The 14,907-nt window shown below is 37.5% G+C and overlaps 1 protein-coding gene across 3 annotated transcripts in view; it reads right to left on the minus strand.

Annotated features, from left to right (window-relative positions):
* The window catches only part of LOC126761501 (serine/threonine-protein kinase BRSK2), a 51,037-nt gene extending 39,159 nt beyond the window's left edge, over positions 1-11,878 (minus strand). For all 3 annotated transcript variants that reach the window (XM_050477770.1, XM_050477769.1, XM_050477768.1), the window contains exon 1: positions 11,026-11,878. The gene's annotated coding sequence lies outside the window, so the exon portion shown is untranslated. The remainder of the gene's footprint in view (positions 1-11,025) is intronic.
* Between the last annotated feature and the right edge of the window lie 3,029 nt (positions 11,879-14,907).

Raw genomic sequence — 14,907 nt, forward strand, 5'->3', positions numbered from 1 at the left:
AAATTTTTCGATAAAATATTCCTGCCGAAATGCTCGAAAAAGTTGCCCAAAATTGGACTTTCCGAATGGACCACCCAAGACGCAGCCGCGGTAAACATAAAAATAAATTATCTTCAAAAAGTAAATGTCATGAACCAATCTCAATTCATTATTTCATAATTCAGAAGATACAGTTTTGTTTTATCTGTTGTTGTTGCAAATAAAATTAGATGTATAATAATTTTATTTGAAATAATAAATAAACATATTTATATACAGAACAAATGCGAGGTCAGCAAATAATTTCTTTTGACGTGCTCTAACTCAATTAGCCAGCATTTCCTCAACCACATCAACCACAGTCGCCCAACACGCCGCTTTCGTCATTTAGATTCTATTAAATAATGAGTGTGCCTTATATATATACAGAAATAGTGTACAGCTCTTAATTAATTAGCACAATATTATTGTAGATATCATATATATATGTACATGTATCCTTTCATATAAATTTTTTGAAAACTCTGTTAGTATAGGCAGGCTGTTTTGTTTCAATATGAAATAATCGTAAAGCACTAAATTCAACGGATCGTAAAAGTAAGTGAATTGAAAAGGGAAACAGCAGAGTTGCGGTTAACTTTAGGGGGGAAAGCGACGAGCGGTCAAGGTTATAATGGCAGTAATGACTGCGCTGGCGTGTCGGTGCGCTGGTGTGTGTGTTTGTGGGTGCGGTCAGCGGTTGCGAACAGGCACTGGCAGGCTATGTGGCTGCAGGGGCAATATGAAAGGGGCGACATGAATGGTTATTTAGGTGTTCAATTGGTTGAATGTGCAGCCCAGAGGGTCGCGTCGGTCGGTTAACTGCGCCGTGCTGGCCAGCTAGTTTGCCGGTTTACTGGTTAGGCACTTTGTTTTGTGTTGGCTTTTTATTTTTTTTTCAGTTGCTAACCACTAGTTCTACATATAAGTAGCCTAAATGGCAACAGGATGTGAAAGGCATAAAAAGGATGTACTCATATTTATCGACGCTTGCAGCTGACGTGCGCAGAATATATTTTGATAAGCAACCGCTTTTATTCAAACTCAGAAACAGCTTTCAATAAACAGCGGTGGAAAGTGGTCTGAAATGATAATATCTTTTTGAAATGGCGAAAATTTTGCCAAACACACAGCTGCTAACAGCAGGCAAGCGAGTTAAATCTTTATTTTGCCCGAGTCATTGCCTGAGTTAAGCAGCAATTTTGCAATCTTACTCGCATGAGCAGTGAAATTTTACCGACGTGACGGCTTACACCATAAATGGATGTCGTGATAAATTGAAAATATATGAATTAATGTTGGCTGATTGATAAGGTGGTAGATATTGCAGTTAGTGTAAGAGAATATATAAAGTCGATAATGCCTTCATGTATTTCAGAGAATATTAGTTTAAAAATTCTCATTATTCGAATTATTGTACATTTAGACCTACGGTCTAAAACCCTAAACATTGGTTATTTGAATTTTTCATCTCAATTTTGAAGTTATGAAGTACAAAAGTTTTCGCTCCTTTCATTATTCACACCTCCCCCTTATAGCTTTTTTCTATAGAACTTTAAACCCTTTTAAACCCTAAAAAAAAGTTCAATCACCTCCTTTCACTTTCTTTTCCCGACCTTAGATCGCCCGTAAATTATTTTTCCTTTAACATCTTTTATTTTACCTTTCATTTCCAATGCGTTCTAATCCACTATGAATATTTTTTTTAGCTTTTTCAAAGTCGTCTAGACTAGGCTGTGTAAAAAAATTGAGATTTGTTATACATGCTCCTAAAAGTATATTATTAGAAGTTTTTAAAATGGAAGGTTCTTAACAAATTTCATTTTGAATGTTGCTTTAGATTTTGCAATTTTTAAAATTAGACTATAAATCAGCCAAAAATTTCCAAAGTAAGAGCGTTAAAGATGTTACACTCAATGCATTGTGCGCCCAAAACTATACTTTTCTTAGCGCTGCTAAGGAAAAGCATTTAAAGGTATACTAATGTGGAAGTCTGCTTAAAGAATACTAAGTACTTTCAGAGGTTTATAAAATGAAAAAAAGGAATTTTGCAAATAAATGTGGACTTAACAATTTTTAGAATAAAACTGTAAATCATTTAAAACTTTTAAAAAGGTACTAAAAGAGTAAAATATGCTCAGCTTAATGCACACAAAACTATAAGTATATTATTCTTAGAGCTGCTGAGAAAAAGCAAGTCTACTAGGCTGGAAGCGCGCCTAAACCTATACTCCTCTTAGGGGTGCACAAAGTGTCAAAATCAATGAAGGTAGCAAATTAAATATAGACTAAAATTAAAATATATGACACTTAACAATATGATGAAAAATGTTTATCTGGCAAATTAAATATTTTGTTGTTGTAAATTTTGTAATATACGAAATGTTTAAAAAAATTTTTAAAAATATTTTTCCATAAAGTGAATTATGTTAATATAAGTTACTGCATTGTGAGCAAGTTTTGTAAACCATTTGAGAATTATACAATTCCAGTGAATCGAACAAATATTAAAGTGCGCCTAAACTTATACTTCTTTTAGCGGTTAGCAAAGTGAAAATTCAAGGAATTTAGCAAATAAATTTAACGCATTTTGTAGCGGAAGCTCCACTAAAAGTATAATTCTCTTAGAGATTTAAAAAGTTTGAACATCAAGTCATTTTAGCAAACAAAATTAGTAAATTTTTTTTGGAAGTGTGCCTAAAGGTATACTTCTCTGCCATATCGTTTCAACTGCAACTCAAAACTCATTTCTAAAAATTTAGTGAACGCAATTGGTTATGCATGACATCAGCAATGTCTGCAACTATTTTAGCTTTATTCATCCACCTTTTTTTATTCACTTTCAAGGTCACGCATTTCTGAGACAAGTCAGTATACTAAATGTAATTGTTTAATCGATAGAAAAGAAGCATGAACATATCATTAAAATGTAGAGAGTGGTCAAATAACAGTTACAAATTACTACGTAAAACTTTTGGTTTGTTATTGATTTATGTCTGTGAACTTTTCAGCGCTTGAAGTGAAGTGATGCTGGTTTTCGTTTATGTAAATCACTGATTTCTACATTATTTATATTTACAAAGATTATAATGGAGTTTTATTACTCTTTAAGCTAATATTTAGTACCCACTAACCTGGTTTATGCCTAAAACTAAGAGTAAATTCTGCTTATTTTGCAAAATCTATAGTTCTCAAGTTGATATCCAGCTTCAAATTTCAATTTTTAATCAACAGGGGAAACACAGGGTGTCTACTGAATATATGTATAAATATAAGTATAAATGATAAGCGTGAAGAGCTGAGTCGACTTTGTCACGCGAACTAGTCTCAATATTTTTTCCTGAATTCAAAGCTTAGTGTTTGGCTCACCTTAATATACATACATATTCCTTTATTATGATATGAATCTTGTTATATGTTTGTTTGTGCTCAACAACATGCTCGTTGCATGTAAAACTTTGCTGTGATGGTCATTAAAAGTTGACGACAGCTTTCCTGCCATCCACATCCTGCATGTCCTGTGTTGCACCTGTAATAAGGCAATTATGCCGCAGGCAAACTGAGACAATTTCATTTTATTTTGCCACACAACATCAACATCAACACTGACAACATGACAATCGCTTGCAATAAGCACAGACACACACACACAAAGTTCGGCTTTAATGGCTACTCATCGACAACGCGCTTATTGTTGCTGCACACTGCGGGCCAAATAAATATTTATGTTATGCAATGAGTGAAACTTGCCGTTGGTGTTGGTTAGCCAGCAGCTTTAACGGTGTTTCAGTGAAGGCTTAACTTAAATAAACTAGCTGATAGCAGTCAAAGTTAAAGTTATAACCGTAAACATAGCGGAAAGTGGCGGCGTAATGTTGGACGCTGCCGCTGATGGTTGTCAAAGTGAAAGCTTACGCGCTAAATTGTGAGCGGTTAAATTGAATTAAAATGTGTCGAACGTGCGGTGAACGCAACGACGCTTGCAGCGAACGCCGCTGCCTGCAAAAGCTGCTGTGTTTGTGGAAAAGAACCACAAATTTGTAAACAGCGCAGAAACCGCAAACGCGTAATTTCCTTGTGCACGAAAGTGACACCTACACGCTTTTGTATTTATAAGATCAACATAATTACGAGTATATGCCTTATGTACTACGGTTACGCATATATATTAATCATATATATGCTGATTATATGTATATGGGGTGTTAGAAATAAGACGCGTTTGTTTCGGACTTAAAAATGTACTCAGCTCTGGTTGCCCAGAGCTCCTTTATTTATAAAATTTCTTATCCTAATTTGTGTATGCACCACATGCAGAGTACATACACCAATCTTAATACTAATCTATTGTACATACCGAAGTACATTTTTGAGAATTTTTTCAAAATTTTTTGTCCAACTTCAAAAAAAGTTATGAATTTTTTCAAAATTTTTTGTCCAACTTCAAAAAAAGTTATGAATTTTTCAAGAAAAGGCTTTTTTATTTTCAAATAGCCATAACTTTTGTAGACATTGACTTTTGGGGACCATTTTTTTAAATTTTTGTTTTTGAATGAATTTTTCGAAAAAATACACAAAAAAAATTTAACACGATCAATTATATAAAATAATCTGTTTTTTAAGTAAAATCGTCATTTTTTGGAAGTTCGCCATTTTTGTTTTTTCCTCAAAACAAACTACAATTAATTTGACAACTATCCCTGATAATCCCGGAGTGGGCCGTTTTTTTATATTTTTTTTATTTATTTAAAAAAAAAAATTGTCAAATTTTCAAAAATGAAAAAAATAAAATAAATATAAAAAAAAAATACTTCTCATCTTTTCACTTCTTCGGGAATTTTAAATATTTTTGATGAAAGCAAAGACTTTTTTTATTAAATATCCTGTTCACAAATTTGTGAGAAAATACTGCCTCTAGCGGCATTCTGTTAATTGATTGAAAAATGTTGCCTACATCTAGGCATAATTAGCAAAGTCACACTTCTATTTTTGGTGAAGCTGTTGTGAAATTATCAAAATCATGATAGACGAATGAGATGGCATAGGTAAGTTGATAAGTTTTTTTTAGAGTTTTGCGTCAAATATCTTGAAAATCTTGGAGAAAATATTGCCTTTACTGTCTTTATTTTAATTTATTAAAATATGTTGCCTACCTCTAGGCGTATTTTAGCCAGCTGGTACAAATAGTGTACACAAAATTTTACCGTCTAAATGGTGATCTTCAAAAGGTGCAGGTGGGATCTTCATATGTACGAAATTCTGAAGTGGGTTGGCAGCGGGAAGGCGACTATAGTATCTAATTTTGCAGAAAAGACACCACTTTCCACTCAATTATCTAGTTTGCAACAATTCGTAAAGACGCTTAGTCCATGCGCCCTTATCTATCTCGCCCCTTGCCTCTTTCCCACTCTACTCTGGAAGGAAAGACAATAATACGGACCTTTTATATTTCAACTCCATAGGACTTCGAAAATTCGTGATAAGGGTTAGAAACGGGAATTTACTAAGCTTCATAAAATGTCCCTTGCTACAGGCGACTAATAGGAGTTATTCTCTCAGTCTAAAAACTGACTTTGTTCCATTTATCTACAAAACAAGTCGGTTGGCAGTAAATGTAAAATTACGTTCGATGCTTGGCTTATCGTTGCTGTTGACTACAAATATCGGGGATATATGTATATATTAACATCCAAATTGTAAATAATTTTTCCGATTATTGGAGAGAACGAAAACCAAAGCAGTAAGTTAGTGTTAGTGAATAAACTAGGTGATGAAATAGAAACGAATGGAATAGACTAGTACTAAATTAAACGCGATTCAGTCTTAATAAAAAACAAAAATACTAATTTTAATGAAGGGAATTTTAAGCGCAAATATTTTCCAATTGGAACATTTGCAAAACAAGCACACTTTGTATGAAAAATATCAAAATATTCTTCCTTCGGCGAAGGTCAAAGGCGGAAAATTAAAGCAGAATTGCTGACAACATTGCCACATTTCCACATTAGTAAATAAATGGCAACGCCAGCCAATGGAACAAGCACTTCAAAGGAATATTCACACAGGATAATAATGTCATTTACCTTTAAGCAACCTAAAGGGCATAAACAAATAACAAATGAACTGCCAGAAGACGGCGCTGGAACGCGAAGGAACAAAGAATGAAGAGGATACGTATATGTATATGTGTGGGTATGCAAATGTATGTGACTGCCAACGAGTGGGTCGGAATGTTAAGTACTTCAAACAAACATATATATACATATATTTATATATGATATGCTTGTATGTGTATACTTTAGTATGCATGTTTTTATGTGTCTTAATTTTGCCCGCAAAAGTATGCCTCGTTTTCATGTGTGCGTGTGTAAGTGCAAAAGCATTGCGAGTAAAAATATATGAGCTTGACTGCATGAACCTGAATTTCTATGCACTTAACTACACAAATACACACATGCATGCACATATATATGCAAAGTTGCATATTTTTAGACGTGCAACATTTCCATATCGGCACTTTTAACTATACATAAGCAAATACTCGGCATAGTATATAAATTATGAGCTGAAATTCCCCGTTGCACAGCGCAGCTAGACACAATTATTTAGCGCAAAAACGGCAACAACAGCAAAAACCGAACATTTATAAGTGTGTGCGTGTGTTTGTGGCAAAGGCAGTGAACAGACATCAAAGTGCAACAAACTGGAACGTCACAAGTGGCATGCAAACTAGCAAAAATCTAACGCATTAAAAACCGAAGAGGAGGCGGAGGAGGAGGCGGAAGGGGAGGGGGGAAAACAAACGGTGTGAGGCAAGGTGGCTGACACATAGAAGTCGCTTAATGACAGAGCGAGCGTAGTAACATTATTGACAAGCTGGCGGCGGCTGAGGCAGCAGAGTTGTGGCAGTGATAAGTGTGTGTGTGTGCACACACAATATATTTGCATGTGTATGTGCGCTTGTACGCAAAGACAGCAAAAAGCGCACATTCATTTGACATGCCGACATGATGTTGCAGTTGCATGTTTCATACTTAAACGCAAGTCAAACATGCCGACGACTGCAAAAACAATAACAACACAGAACACGTACACAAGAATACGCGCTTTGACATGCCAATGGACGGACATATAGCCCGTTTTCGTCACACACATATTTTTTGTTATTGTTATTGTTGTTGTGCAGACAATTGTCAAACGCTTTATCACTGCTCGAGCCAGGCACTTTGAACAAACAAAAAGTGAAAAACGAATATGAAAAATGTTTTGAAATTCACCACTGCGCTTTTCTCCGTCGATTCCTATTAGTTTATGCTGCATATGGCACGCATGCGCGTAGGCGTCAGGCTAACAAACACGCACGTAGAGAAAATTCTATTGATATTGAGTGCTGAAAAGAGCAAACGACATGTCGAAGCACAAGAGCGCCGCTAATAAAAAGCAAACACACCCAGTGGGAGACTTCATTTACGCTCAAACGTGATAAAGTGCAGTCACACACACACGCGCGCGCGCTCATAAACGCACAAATACAGCGCGCTCGCACACACTCTTCGCCTAGCTACAAGTTTTTCACATGCTCATCCATATGCGCGCACCCACCCACCTGTACACACACACACACACGTATACAAGTAAACCACGGCCATTGCAAGGCGCCTCGCCCAGCGCTTCCTTCCACTACCGCCGCCGTCACAGCCACACGCGCGCTCTCCATAAGCGCTCAAACAATGCGAGCGCGCGCGCTTGTTCACCTTGAAATGGCAGCCAAATAGTTTGAAGAAAGCGTCGCTCACTCACAAACAATATGAGGCCCGCGCGCGCCGCCCTCGCATTCGCGCTATCACAGCCGCTCACTTGAAACAGAATTAAATGAAATTAAAGTTAACAATGCGTGTGTGTGTGTGGGTGTTTGAGTGCACGCGTTTGTTTGCTCTGCTTGGAGCGTAGCTTTTATTCCGCGCTGTATAGAAATTGCAGCGTGTGAAGGATTGCAGAGGTGTCTGCGTTGTGTGTGTATTGCTGTTGCTGTTCGCTGTTGCTGCGCTGCGCTGCTTTGGACTGGGATCAAAGTTGAATTGTTTCTATTTATAGTCGCATATGTTCTTGATATTGCCAGCGCAATGCTTGGCTATTTATAATTCCATATTTTATTGCTTTTTGTTTTTTGTTGTTATAAAATTAATATCGAGCTAGTGTTTATTGACTTATTGTGCGCTCAAGCGATGCACACTGAAAATAAAGAAGGCTTACTGATAATGGCATCGACAGCCTATAGAGTGTTAATAAAGCCGAAGCAGTTTTTCATCAAGAAAAGTTAGTTGGCGCTTATTCATTGTGGATACTTCTAATTATTCGAGCAATATATGCGCTTTAAATTTTCTTTTTCAAAGTGCTTTCGAAACTCATAATTTCAAACATTATTTTAAGCTAATAAATAGCATGAAAAACATGTGTGTATGTAAAAGTGATCCATTTCGTGGTTCCCTACTTTTTTAAAGAATAAGCACAGAATTTCAAATCTAAGGCGGAATGATTATTTATCATTCGAAAGAACATTCTTTGCCATTTAGTTTTTGAGGGTTATCTCTTTCAAATGTTGGCCGCGGCTACCTTTCTCATGGTTCATGCCTTGAGTCCAATTTTCGAATGCTCATTCGAGCATTTCAACTGGTAAGTGGCGAATGACACGTGCGATGTTTCCGGCTTTACATATTCCCACAGGAAAAATTCTAACGGTGTGATATCACACGATCTTGATGGCCAATTCGCCGCCAAAAATGTGAAATTATCTGCTCACCGAAGTGTTCTCTCAATAAATCCATTTATTGATGCGATGTGTGGGAAGTGGCGCCGTCTTGTTGAAACCAATTGTCGCCGATATCACGAGCTTGAATTGCAGATATCAAATAGTCGGTTATCATGGGGTGATAACGATTCCGTCCACACCGGCATCATTATTTTCTCGATGAAATGACAGATCTTGAATACCTTCAGGTTTTTCTTCGTCCCAAATGCGGCAATTCTGCTTGTTTACATAGCCATTGAAATGGGCTTCAACGCTGAACAAAATTTGGCTCGAAAACGTCGGATCTTCTTGGAAGTTTTCAAGATAGATCGAAGCGGTGTCGCTTGGGAAGGCTGAGCGGCTTCATTTCTTGCACAACCTATTTTTTGTTTGCTTTCAAATTAAGATGTCGACGTTAAATGCGCCAAGTCGTTCCATACGTTAGTCCGAGTTGCTGCGAACGGCGCCGAATCGACTCTTCACGGTGCACGGTCTCAGCTACGGCTGTTATATTTTTTTCTCTGCATGCTGGACGTGGTCTACTCGGGCGAATATTATCCAATAATGAATGGGTATCAGGATGGGTGATGGTGTTGCACTTGGTGTGTTACTTTAATCACCCATTACTTAAATTCAATTAAATTCCATTATTCTCCTCTAATTTTGCAGTTCGTATCATATTTTACTACATTATTTGATATAGCTCGTTTGGAAATGGAAAAAGGTGGCAACCTATGCGTATGTAGGCTTAAGCTCAACTTTAAGACTTCAAATGTATTCTAGCAGTGTTTAAACTAAATATATTTTTTTTTTATTTGATATTTTCCAACCAAATTTCTGCTCACTCTGCTCTACACAACCTTAACACCAACGAAACCCGAAATAATTAAAGAATTGTCGCTTCAAATTGAAATCTACAAGTAATCTAACACCAGCTGTTTCAACCAATTTCAACAAAGCCGATAATAAATCAAAATGCAAGCAGCGGAACCGGTGTTTTTCAACGCCAACGCCACACGGCGCCTGCAGCTATGCTACAAATATGTGAAAAGTGTTTGAGAGAGCAGAGCAGCTGAGCAAATGTATTTGTGGGTAATAAAGAGTCAAATGAAGCTCAGAGTATAGAAAACAAAGTTTAGAAACATTAAAAAAAAAAAATTTTTTAAATAATAATTTTATATTAAATAATATTTTTTTGGTATTTTTTAGTAAAATAACTAGTTTTTATGAATTCATTTTCTTTATTAAATTATGATATTTTTAATTATTAATTTTTTATAAAACAAAATTTCTTTAGAAAATATATTTATTTTTATTTTATTTTAACTAATTTTTTATATACATATGTACATAGTATGTATGTATGTACATATGACAATAATTTTTTTTACAAAATAATATTTTTTTATTAATTAGTGGTTTTTTCTTAAATAATGATTTTGTTTTTTATTTGGTAGTTTTTTGTTAAATAATAATTTTTTTTAATAATTTTTTTTTACTTAAATAATTTTTTAATAAAATAATAATAATTTCCTTACAAAATATTTTTTTTTTAATAAAAATAATTTTTGAAATCTTTACAAATAACTATGACGCCAAATTTCATGCAATTAAGGAATGTGGCAATTAGACGCTTAGTATGCCAACGAAAGCTTGAGTGGAAGGGTGCGAAATGCAACACTGGCGCTCCTGAGCCACTGACACACACGCACACAAACACAAACGCGTCTGTATTAGTGAGCGAGCGCTCTTCTGCTGTCTGTCCGCTTATGCACAACAGTCTGCAACAACAACTGGCGCTCACGATTTGCGTTTGTTTGTGTCTGCTGCCTGTTTGCTGCTTGCTATAACATTGTGGCAAGCTCACGCTGGCGCTATTGTTGTTATTGATGTTGCCACAGTTAGCGGTGTATCGTGTTGAGTTTTCTACTCGCGTACATTTCGGCTTTTGTCTATGAAAGAGGCTGACTGGCTTGGGCCGAAAGGTTGCCTGGCCTGTATGGGTCGGCCCAACCACTTCGCCTCGCTTTAGTTTTGGTTTGGTTGAAAATCGATATGTACAATATGCCTGTATGTGTGTGTATGTGTGTTCGTATGTGTATTTATGTGAAGCAGGAGTGCAGCTAACTATGTCTGTATGTCTGTAGCTAGTTAGTTGGCTAGTCAGTTTGGGTTAGTAGTTGAGTATTTAGACGGTTTTTGAGGCTTATTGTACCTACTTTATATATGTTTACCAAATAGCTGCTGCATACGGCTGCCACAGAAGTTAAGCGAGTGTTCTTTTGCACAAAGATATTTTATTTATTATTTTTTATTTTTTTGTGTTAATACTGTTGCGTTAAATTTTGTTGCACAAGCTAGATAATATATATTTTTGCTTTTTCACCACACTCGGCCACTGCTAAGTAATATTTAATATTTTTTGCAATTTTTTTTTGGTAATTTTTCACTAACGGACTTGCTGGCTGACCATGTGTAGTGTCAGTCGCACTCACCGCACAAACATATGTATTGTATGTTTGTTGTTGTATATGTGTATGTATGTTGCATATTTTCCAACATTTGCGGCGGCTGGTTATACAATGACTTTCAGCTTTTACCCACTGGTGAGCGTCGACGCTACCGTTTTCACATGCACCGGAAATTGTCGCATAATTTTAAACGGATTTTTTCTTTGCCTTTTTCCTTAAACCACTCGCACTTAATTGCGTTACGTTACGTTTGCTTTTCACACGCGTAATTGCTTTTACTACAAAAGACTAAGCACAGTGTTGGGCGAATTAAAAAAAATCTCAATTGGAAATTTTCAGCTTTTCCATACACCTTTTTTCGCTGCCTTCGCTTCTTCTACTGCTTATTCGCACTGCTTACTACAACACAGCAGCAGAAAAGAACACTTTGACACAAACGCGTATGCTGTACGGCGCACACACGCACACACACTAGCACTAGCACTAACACACCCAGCACTCTCTGCTACTAAACCGTTATAGCCATTCAAGCGTTCGACAGTTGCTTCATGCCACACTACAAAAAGCTCCGGCTTAATGCTGATGTCTTGCTCAGCTCGACGCGTAACTGCAACTGGCCAGTGGTGAGCGAGCGCCAATGCGCCAGAGCAAGCAGTCGTGGCAACGCATTAAGCTGGCTACATGGAAGCGTGGTAGAAACTAAGCGAGCACACACACCCTTCTCCCCACGCACCCTCCACCCCACTCACCACTTACAAACACAAACACACTTCAAAGCAAACATTCTTTCTCTCATTCTCTCTCGCGCGCGTTCTCTGCACTTGCGCCGTTTTTGTGTGTCCATAAGGACACTCTGCTTGCAACCAGCCGTTTCACTGAGTCACTGAGCGCCCTCGTACTTGGTCGTGTTCACGCTTTGCATTGACATTTCCGTGAAGTGGCTTTACGTCAAAGTCGCGCAGTGTTGCTGTTGTTGCTGCAGCCACTGTTGACCGACGCAAGTGTCTGTCGTTGCTGTTGTTGTTGTTGTGCGCGCATATGTATGCGTGTTGTTTGTTGCACTTAGTAGCAGGAATTCCCTCAATCAATTCATCACACACACACACACTCACACCGTTGCAAGGTCCATGCCACCCTCATGTAACCCTTGCCACACGCGTATATTTTCATGAGCACCCCTCAAGTGAGCGAGTTGCGCGCTCTCGTGCGCGCTCAGTGCTAAATATAGCAATTTCCGAAAGTTGCAGCGGCGAAAAACAATTCATTGATGAGCAGCGCGCTGAGCAGATTTGCTGAGTGAGAAAGTGTGAGGGAGAGAGAGTATTGAAATAACAGTATTATAAAAGTAAAATGGCAATATTATTGTTTTTTAATGAAATATAGTTTAATTAGTAAACAATTTGGGTTGGAAAAGAGAAAATTTGGTACTAAAACTTCTTGAGAGTTCGATCCTATGAGGGACACTTGGACAGCTCAGAACGCCGGTAGTACCTAAAAACTTATATATGATGATACATAAGATAAAGTGCTTCGAGCTTATCACAGTTTTTTTTGAGTTTCAGTTAAATCCTTTGGCTCAGCGAAGATAAGATAAGAGATACTTCAGCCTCAGTCTTGCAACGGCGGGACAATTGAGGAGAAAGGACATCGAACATCAATGCTAGAACGCAAATGTAATGGAGATCCAACGGTCTCATTCATATATGAGCAGGTCAATAGTCCCTTTCCTGGCTAACGCATGAGCTTTGCAGTTGCCAACGAATCTGCTGTGACCAGGCACCCAAACGAGTCTATTTTCAAGTGGGGACAGACACTCTTTGATCAACTTTGAGCGCACAGCTCGCAAACCCAGCGCTAATATTGCCACTGTGGTGACGAAATGAATGGTAAATCTCTGAAAGGGGCAGCACTTCGTAGCAGTATGTCTACTGCCATCTTGATAGCCGCCACTTCTGCCTGCAAAACACTACAGTAGTCCGGCAGTCTAAAGCTAAGATTGGCGAAGAGCTTCTTACAGAAACTCACCCAATATAAGATAACCAAAGTATCGGTTACTCTCCCTTATATTTAGCCTCCATGAAAGCAATTTATCAAAGATAAGCACGATCAGTGAAATTATAATTACTGTGGGCATTGATCAGCACAATTTCCTCAAAATCAAGGGTAATCGGTGCGAAGACAATGTTACTTCCTGCACTACTGGCTCTACTCAAAAGTAAAAGAATTTGGAGAGAGGGAAAATTGGTAAATGCAAAAGAAGGGCAGACGCTTGATAATAGACTGTTTGTATTGTATAGAATTGGAAAGAAGACAAAGGAAAATATGACGGGAAAGAATGTGCGAGATATGCATAGATTCCAATATCCAAGTCTCCGATTAACAATAATTACAATAGTTATATTTGTTGATTTTACATCTTGGATATCAAAGGCTCTTATACTGATACTTTATCACTTTTCGGATCAAGGAACCAAACAGTAGTTAGAACTTTGTTTTAAAATCGCATGACATACACGAAAACTGATTATTCTAATTTATAGCGTCTACTTCAAGGCCCCGGATTTTCAAAGCACTTTAAGGTAGGACCGTAAATAAAACAATAGAATGGTCCCCACTGGATTCTTTCTCATTCCAGTTAGATCAGTATCGATCGCATTATATATTCTTCAAGCCATGTTCCTTCCATTCTATAGATTTCTATTGGAGAAACACTATAAGAAGCTCAGGAGCAGCCTTGAATTTGTACTTTCCATGTAAATTTTAACTTAAAAGTCAGACTAACTAACATATGCACTGCTTTTTCATCGAGTATTTCATAAACAACGGCCTTCCCCTTTTGCTTTGACTGTAAATGTCAATTAAGTTTGCCAGAGTAAATAAAATTACAATTAAACAGCGCATCAAAAGTAATTTGCGCTTAAAAGGGCTTTAAAAGCAAACAATAAACAAAGTCACCATGCACACCTACAAACACACGTGACATTCCCCCGCCCCGCCACCTTTTAGTGGCGCTGCTGAATTACCAAAGCATGGACTGGTGGCGGCAATTACCGAAAAAAGCCTTGACTCGTGCTTAGCGCTGCCGTCTTACGCCGAAAGATATTTATTACATTTGCGCGCCGGTGTAACGGGTCAGACTTCCTCATGTGTCACCTCAATGGCAGTCGTGCCATTTTTATTGTCACCTGCTGGTGCTGCTGCTACTGCTGACGACAACAACAAGCGCGCTTAGGCACACAAACCTACATGTCGCATATGCCTTAACGGTACAATGCATTTGCTGTGACTACGCAAGTGTGCGTTAGTGTGTTTATAGTGCAAATGAAATCAACAATAACAACAATACAAATGACAACATCGACAGCAAAAAACTATGCATATTTACTGTTGTTGTTGTTTGTGGTTTCGGTTTGTGTGACAAATAGTGGCAAACCGCAAAAGGTGGCAATGTTTGCATTTTCCTTCTATGTGTGCGTGTGTGTATGTGTGTGCATGTAGACCAAACGAATATATTTGTTCACTAGTAGTAAGTATTTTGGTGACAGTGCCTCACTTTAAGCTTTCGGTTAGTAGAATTTCCTCTTTGCCACGCCGTCTTACACAAAAGGTCCAAAAGGCGACAAAAACATA

This window comes from Bactrocera neohumeralis, chromosome 6 (genome assembly GCF_024586455.1).
Source record: "Bactrocera neohumeralis isolate Rockhampton chromosome 6, APGP_CSIRO_Bneo_wtdbg2-racon-allhic-juicebox.fasta_v2, whole genome shotgun sequence".
Taxonomy (NCBI): Eukaryota; Metazoa; Arthropoda; class Insecta; order Diptera; family Tephritidae; genus Bactrocera; species Bactrocera neohumeralis.